The sequence below is a fragment of the Schistocerca americana genome, chromosome 1 (assembly GCF_021461395.2).
Source record: "Schistocerca americana isolate TAMUIC-IGC-003095 chromosome 1, iqSchAmer2.1, whole genome shotgun sequence".
Taxonomy (NCBI): domain Eukaryota; kingdom Metazoa; phylum Arthropoda; class Insecta; order Orthoptera; family Acrididae; genus Schistocerca; species Schistocerca americana.
This window is the reverse complement of record NC_060119.1, coordinates 149,621,416-149,630,571: the sequence shown is the minus strand read 5'-3', so window position 1 is coordinate 149,630,571 and position 9,156 is coordinate 149,621,416.

Genomic DNA, 9,156 nt, shown 5'->3' with positions numbered 1-9,156 from the left:
TGTTGTTTAAATTTTTAACTTTTACGATCAAAGCACTGTCTGGTATTTGCGTCAAGTGAGAGGTACAAAAAGAAGATGCAAACAATACAGTTCATAGTAACTGGCTGTTCCAATTTTAATACTCAGTACAATACTGTGATGTGACTGGCAGAAGAAAATGTGCGTTGGCTTAAAATCTCTCTGAATTACCTGCTTCCAGGAAAGGAGTTGGCTTAGAAGAGGGGAGGCGGTTGATGGTGTCATCTCATGGCTGTCACCATTCCACAGCCCTGCACTCGCCTCCATCTGCCACACTCCAAGGAACGCCCAGTGTGCTTCTCTGGTCCAGAAAGTCATCTGCTTTTCTGCAACTTTTCGTAAACCATTAAAACGCGCACACATAAGCCTTTAATTGGTCGTAGCCTTCTATCTATGACAAATCCCATGAGCTGTCTGTCCTCTATGACCATTTGCGGCCAAGTGACCTTTTCTGTTACAAGAATACAGCCAATTTCCGTCATAAATTGTACACGGTGGTCCAGGCAATGGATTACATCCAACTTTCAGTAAGCGTTTATCAAGCACAAAGTGATATTACCAGTTATGTGACAGGGGATGCAGTACGATGGCGGAGTGCATATTGCGTGAAACGAAATGGGAATTGTGTTCCATGGAATAAACATTTATCACCTTGTAAGATCTTCTTTCTTTACTTGTTCATCATGCACCAAAAACAGAACAAACTTACTGGTATGACTGTCGAAAGTGGGGTCCTTTTTCCAGTAAATATCATCATCAGCAAGGGATAAATCGCATAGGCACATTGGAATGTAATAACCTCTAACATTCCGTAACATCCAAAGATTTACACGCATTAACAAGATGCTAAAGGAGGAAGGTAGATAGGATTCTCACATATGTAAGCAACATCAATAAGGGTGGATCAAGGGAGCGTCACAAACCAGTTTCACCACGCTGTCTCAAATGCTGATTATTCTGCAAAATCCCGAACTACCAGTAACTCCTCTGGCTTCCAATTAAACATAATGACCTGTAATAGAAAAATTAGTAAAAAAGGCACACACAAATTTGCTTATCGAACACGGTAACCGATATATGCCGTTGGGAATGCACTGATTAACTTTTAGGATGAGAATTTGATCCATGATATGACACTCATACATCGTAAATAAAAAAAAAGACAGATCTTTGGAAACTCATAATTTCATTAATCACCAAAGATCATTTATTGGGTGGATGCCTGAATTTAAATAATGTAATTATCCGAGCCATAAAAGAAATTATATTTGAAGAGCTGGTAAGAGCATGTCCTACTGTCCACTTTTATACAGCCAGAGTGGCGTCTACCAAGTTTTTAAACATCTACATCAGCCGCAGTATGACCAGCGCACCTTGACAAAGTGGGGCGGTAGCTGGCCAATCAGGACAATAGTCAGAAGCGCCAGCCACTTACCCAGTTGGGCGGGAGCTGGCAAACTGGCAGAAAGGCGGTTGCCTTGTTCTTCCTGAATTTTACGGGATAGTACTAGAGCTTTCAGTGGAAATTTCTACAGCCTCCCTCACTGGTTTTTATTCAACTAACTGCAACATATACTTTTAAAGAGTGGACTCAACTTGACCATTGCCACCTCAAGCCAGAAGCCAGATTTGAAAGCAAAATTCAAAGAAAAGTTATCCAGAATCTAAAGAGAGAAAGAGCAAGCTACCTGGATTCTCCAGTTACAAGTGCGCATCCAGCTACTAAGTACTTCATACATTGTACAACTTGTCCGCATTCGGGATGATGGAAAGAGGCCAAGACAAGTTGTAGAAAAATAAAATCAATAAGTGATGGTTCCCTACGCAATCCTCCTCCCAGCTATGATTTACGTAAGACAAACAGTAGAACTTTGTATGCGTAGTGTCTGTTCTTTCCGATATGTCCGAAAGAATGGACACCACACATATAGAAACATGCACCTCGAGGGAAAATAATGATACGTTCTGTGCGGATGTACTATTCGTTCAACATCTCGCTGGAATCGGGTGAGGCTATGAGGAATGATGATAATGGTCGAGGGACACTACACATCTAGTGTGTGACATATGGGAAATTGGTCTGGACAGGCAGTGTGCTCAGCTAACCGAAGTGGTCAAGGTGACCAATAACGATAAGTGGGAAATCCAGGATGGAGACCCGGTCCGGCACAAATTTTTACTTTTCGCCATTGGATTTATTTCAGTCCCCAATTGAAGCTGATGTCACAGTTTCTCTTTCGTCAAACAGCAGGAGCATAATCTTCTAGACTAACACAATGTAAATTAAGTATTCCAGATAACAGTTACACGAAAGACGTTGAGACAGGACCCTTTCATTACGCGAATGCTGAGGGGGAAAATTACACTGGAGCTCATGACGTCATATGGCACCATGAATAAGGTTTTTTTTTTTTCGATTTGCAATGTTCTATAGTAATAACAGCTCAGTGGCTTTGTGTTAACCTCTGGAGTCCGTGTAAACGATTTAAGTCACTGCTAATTGGAAAGTGTGACCAAGGTAAACGCCTGAGGAGAAGTAAGTCAGTTCCTGATGTAGTTAGGAAAAATTATTAAGAAGCCATTTTCAGTCAACGAAAACACTATAAAGGAATTATTCTTATCCTCACTTGGCTTCTACAACAATTCCAAACAAATATCTGAATATAAGTGTAATCCTTACATACTTCACTAATGTGTAGAAACAAAGCTGACTGTTGGTATACTGGGCCAACAATTTGCATGTAAAGAATAATCCTATTTAACTTCATAAACAGCTATTAAACGATACCAGTGGACAGTAATCTAGGGATCTGATCATCCATTAGCGTGCTTGCAAAAGGTGTAAAAAAAGTGTATATTTGTCATTAATTGCTTTCCGATAAGCCTGTTGTCGATACAGTATAGTTCACGTGTAAAGGAGTGTCATTCTTGATTCTAGAACTGCACTGCACGTCTCCCGCCCATGTTCCAAGGAAACTGCTGAGTGTTTCCCCCAGCATAGTTTTACCAAGGTCATGGTCTCTAAAGGATTGCCAGAGGCAGTGTGAAAAACCCCAAAGCATTCAGGGGACATATTTCCTTCTAACAATAGTTTATTTTCTGCGCAGGCTCGTACTTTCAGCGGGTGTTTGTGGAGCGCTTACAGAAAATGTGTAATAGTGACATCTAATTGTATTAATTAAGGTATGGAACTTGAAGGTAGCCATTTTGGACCATTAATTGTGCTAATGCTGGCTATATCATTTTTAAGTAGAAAAGCACACAGTCAAACTTGATTCGCCTAAAGGAGAGGAGGAACAACAGTTTGAGGCATTTTGTAGAATCTGAAATGTAGTAACTTCATGCAAATTTAGAAACCACCTCATGCTTTGTATTGAATATGTTCGAGTCTAACACCTTATTGGACGAATAATCAAAGTTTTCCTCAATTTTGCAGAATATACTACGGCATAAAGAAGTAATAGTAACTCAGCCACACAGTGTAATGTTAATGAATCTTACGCAATAAATTAAAATTTAGTGCTGCCATCACATTTTTTAACTTGTACACACACCCATCCTGACTGACTGTGTGCAGTATACTAGTGAAGTGGTGGGTGTTGATCATTTACTGGTTTACACACAGCATCTGATTGAATGATTACGCAGTTGTCATGGTAATGTCCAGATGTGTTTGATCGTATATATTGTATGTGGTTTGAGGATCACTAAAATGGAAGCAAGTTGTCGAATAATTTTGTTGATTGCACTAGTGCACAACATCAATAAGATCGCTGTGGCCACCAAAAGACCTGCTGAGGTTTGCCTTTTATTATCTGGCTGATGGGAGCGGATGTGTGGGCTGGGGGGTGGGGTAAGGGGGAGGGTTGGTGCTGCTAATGAGCAAGAGGAGACCAGCTTGCATGTGAGTGATAGCTCAGAAGCGAGCCTGCCCCTGCCATGTGCTTTGGGCACATGGCGTGTTGTATCAATGACTCACACACAAGCAACGACCCTTTACAGGGAGCGAACGAGAAGTCCAAGTGATTTGTGGTGACACATTACACCATTTGTACGTAACGCAATATGCCTAGCGCACCAATTTCCCATTTCTCAGCAGATCCCACCACTTTTCCGATTTTACAGGCTATCTTAATAATTTCCTGGCAATTTTACAGCCTGTGCTGCCACTTTCCAATTTTATTGTCTATCGTACCTATTTACTGCCAGTTTTATGGCCTGTCCTGCCAGTTTGCCAATTTTACAGCCTATTCCACCAATTTATGTATTTAGCGACACGCAGTTGGTCATATTGATGGTGCTCCTCTCACTACAGAGCTCCTATCTCCAGTGGTTCCTGTTGGCTGAGGACATATTACCTGAGACCACTGGAGCCCTTGATTTTAGGGTAGGTGCACTCCTGGAAAAATTATCGGACGATCTATAACAAATTTATGAATAAATTCATAATAATAATCAATACTATTATTAAAAATAATTGAAGGAAAAGTGCACTCATGTTCAGTAAAACAGAACACGATAAACGACTAGATACAGAACGTTCATATCCATAGAACACGAAAAAATTGGTATTTTCTGCAGAAATGATTAACATTTCTGTCACCTCAGTTCAGAGTGTGTCCTGTTTCCGAGTAGGCACAGGATTGGCCATGGGCCCCTGGTAACATGTTCCATACATGGTGTCATCGACGCATATAAGGCACAAATGGCGTCCTGTGGTATACCCATCCACGCTGCACCTCGTTCGAAAGTTCTTCTGTAGTGGTTGGCATTGGGTCACAGCACTGCAGCTGTCATTTCATGGTATATCCCACAAATTTTCGATTGGCAACAACTCTTTTGATCGAGCAGACCCAAGCAAAAGGCTAACATTCTGTGATACCAAGAAGATACATGTTCATGCAGCAACATGTAGTCATGCATTTCCTTGCTGAAAAATGACTTACAGGGTGTTCTGCAGAAAGGATATGGCTACCAGTCCCCGGATGTCAATCTTGTTGGCCGCTCTGGTCACAGTGGAATGGTCACGCACTTACTGTGGTTTGTGGTTATACCCAGTACCACCACACACCATAAGGTCTTGAAAAAGCACTGTATGTCTTGTGCAAAAGCTGTCACTGTGATGCCTCTACCCTTGTCTGTGGCAAACCAAAATATGGGCATAATTTTCAAACGAGCAGAGCTTAGATTCATCCGAAAACACTAACTGATGCCATTCCTATTACCAGTTATGTCGTTGGGTACACCATTGTCACCTAGTATGTTTCTGCACGTTCGTCGAAGTTAGGGGGAGAACTGGACGATGCACTCATAACCCATGAAGTAATAAACTATCAAATGGTTCAAAAGGCGCTGAGCACTGTGGGACTTAACGTCTGAGGTAATCAGTCCCCTATACTTAGAACTACTTAAACCTAACAAACCTGATGACATCACACACATCCATGCCCGAGGCAGGATTCGAACCTGCGACCCTAGCGGTCGCGCGGTTCCAGACTGAAGCGCCTAGAACCACTCGACCACTGCGGCCAGCAATAAACTATCACTCCTAAAAGTTTGTGATGTGTTACACTGTTCCACTGTTGCGCGAGAGCCGAGAAGAATGCACACCTGTCTTGCAATGCCATTCGGATGAGGTGTCTATCTTCTCGGGGGCGGTCTAGGTGGTGCGACCTGACACATATCGTAACGTTCTACTGTCTCCCGTGAACCATTCTGCACACATCTGTTGTACTGCCAAAACATTTCGTCTCACACGATCAGCAATTACCCGGACGGATGCATCACTTCCTCTGATGCGCCGTCTTTCAAAGTCACTGATTGCACATACATCTGCAAAGCATCCTGCACATGTGGTCATGTCACACTCATCCCCTACCTTTGGTTTGTAGCAACCACGAGAGTCCCAGGCGCATTTTACCACAGCCCCACGATATAGATGATGACCTTGAACCTGAAAGCCAACATGGTTCATGTGGTGTCACCGCCAGACACCACACTTGCTAGGTGGTAGCCTTTAAATCGGCCGCGGTCCGTTAGTTTACGTCGGACCTGCGTGTCGGCACTATCAGGATTGCAGACCGAGCGCCGTCACACGGCAGGTCTAGAGAGACTTCCTAACACTCGCCCCAGTTGTACAGCCGACTTTGCTAGCGATGGTTCACTGACAAATTACGCTCTCATTTGCCAAGACGATAGTTAGCATAGCCTTCAGGTACGTCATTTGCTACGACCTAGCAAGGCGCCATTACCAGTTACTATTGATGCTGTAAAACATGTACCATCAAGAGCGATGTTCACCATTTACGGATTAAAGTTAAGTATTCCAACAGCTACGTCCTTTTTTGCTAAAGTCTAACTTCCTTGTTCTGTTCCAGATCTCATGCCAGCCTGCGTGAGCTAAAACACGTGCCTTTCGGCTTCCTCTCATAGTGGGTTGGCTCTCTTGCCAATCCGCAATAGTTTAAATGCTAGTAATTTCTGCAGAACATACTAATATACATGTCCTGTGAATATAAATGTCCTATCCCTAGCCATTCAAGATGTTCTGTTTTTTTTCTGAAAACGAGTGTACTTTTTTCAAATGCCACAGTCTTCTTCTCCTTTTAATTCTGGCCAGACGCAGTGGAAGGTACCCAGCTGATGATGCTTAATGGCGATCCCATAATGTGATCTACAGAGGAGGGAAGGGAGAACTAGATTCCTATTGGCCGAGAGCAACGCTGGAGGCCTTACTGCCAGAGAGCAGTTGGGCCCCATGGCTATTGGTCGAGAGGAATAGTGTATGATGACAGTGAAATTTTTGCTTAATGCAATTGTCTGAGAATAAAGCAGGAGAGGGGAGGAGACGTGTGGAGTCGAGACGGAGGGAGATTCGTACTTTTAGTTAATATGAACACTTGCCTCAGGTGTAACCTGGTACTTAAGATCAAGGTCAAGGTCGTCTGTAATCGGCAGTGCTACCCTACTCAGTCAGATCGGAGGTGCTACTTACGTCACAAGATAGCTGTGTGTTTTCTGATACAACGAGGCACCAGTATACAGCTGAAATGCAATGCATCATACACAGTCACAATCATGCCAAATTAATGAAGTACACAATATGGCACATGTACTAAAACTGTCCCTTATAATTAGTACAGTAATAAATTAAAACATGGCGTACTTACTCCCATATCGTTGAAGTGAGACTAAAACTGACATCTTTATAGTATATTACAGCAAAACGACGTTACGACGTTAATGCTGTGTTGAATCTTCAATGGATACTACCTGAAGTGGCTGTTGCTACCGTTAATAGAGAAAAGAGTGAGTTTCATAAAGAGAGAGGATTACTGTTTTTGCCATAAATTCAGTACTTTTGTTTCATTAAATTAATCTTCCAGTCATCTGTATCTTTATAAAACAGATGGCTCCCTGTGTTTTTCTCAGTAATTATTAATTGAAGTAGAGATTCTTTGAAAATTCAGTCCTTTAGTTCATTTACATCTTCATGTTTCATGCAGATAAGCCATTTCAAACTGTCATTACCAAATGTTATCCTACCTCAAAACTAGTTCTGTAGTACTGTTAATCATCTTGAGTGTTTGCATCCTGTCAAGCAATTGCGATATAGAATCCTGTCCATTTCCTTACTTTGCTAGGTTACTGACTGTCTTAGGAGGAAAATTTTTATTAGTATCTTCAAACATTCCCGCTAACTGTACAATGAGATGACAAAATCTTTCAAATAATATGCTGCAAAGCGATTGTGCCTCTAGAAATATGTATTCATCATATATGTTCGTTGGAAGTTCCCAGAAGAAATATCCTCCCAAATTTCCAAAGCTAATTAAAAGATCAACTCAAAAAATAAGTTTGGTGTACTACATTTTGACCATCTGTCGTCAACAAAGGAGATAGCGATAAAGTTAGTTTCAATCAGTAGAAATAAGCCCAAAAACGCGATTATTTTGAAATAAGGAATTTCATTTGGAAAGAAAAATATTAAAATTATGATTTTCATAATTTCTATTTTTCCTGGTAATCTATTCAAAACGCATCTTAAGGTGATCAGCATACAAGTGTGCAAATTTCTTTCATAGAAACGTAATAATTACTAACAGAATGTACTTGTATTAAAAGGTTATGGACTAAGCAGTATAATATAGGAGGCATTCGAGCAAATTATATATACCTCGAACCGTATGTGATTGGAAGGGTTCCTTTTTAACTGACTTGATTAATGGAAGCGTAAACTATATTTGAATTATCACTTTGGTATCAGTCCGTCTAGATCCCAAATTTCATAGTAAAGTCTCTCAGAACCATGTAAACATTAAGATTTCTGTAGTTAAGTTAATGACGATGTGACTATAACTGCCAAAAAACTAAGTTATTTTACCTCTGAAAAGTGAGAAGTAACAGCAGAGACGCAAACCGAAACCCACAACGTGAATCTTCTTACGTCTATGTCAGTTATTATTTCTGAGTAAGTATATCTGCAACCACAGCCACAAATTTTTTTCTTGTCTGAACTAAGACCGAATTAGAAAAAAAGAGACTGATATATATAGAGAGAGAGATGAAATAGAAAGAGTGAATTATTAATGTCATACTTGCAAGAAAAACGTAACTTTTCAGGAGCTCTCTATGCATTCTGCAAACATGTGACGCTCATCGTCTGTTTCCTCTAATTAACTTGTTTCCTTGAGAATATTGTACAGGGTTTGTATTTTCTGGTATTAATTGGATACGGTAGTTTATTATTTCTAAATAAAGTGAACATACACAGACTTATAAGGCTGTCATATACTTTATCACTAGTTTTCAGTCTACTGAAATATCAACTTCTCTGTTGAGATGTATTTGTAACATTATTGTGGCACTTTTTATTCAGTCCCAGTTTGATTCTGTGTAGTTAAGTGGGGTAAGCTCTACTCATGTTGTTATGTGAGTCGTTGTTAATGTTAGATTCAAGTATATAATTATTTTCTGTTGCCTGTGACCTGGAAGCAGCTGGTGAAGTCTCCTATCGGCTTCAAGCTTGTCCCAGAACTGTTGCAATGTGTTATTAATCAGGTTATTTACATGCTTCATATTCCCTACACTGTGCCTGATATTTTTTTGTACCCATTAAATAGCCACTGTGAAATTCTA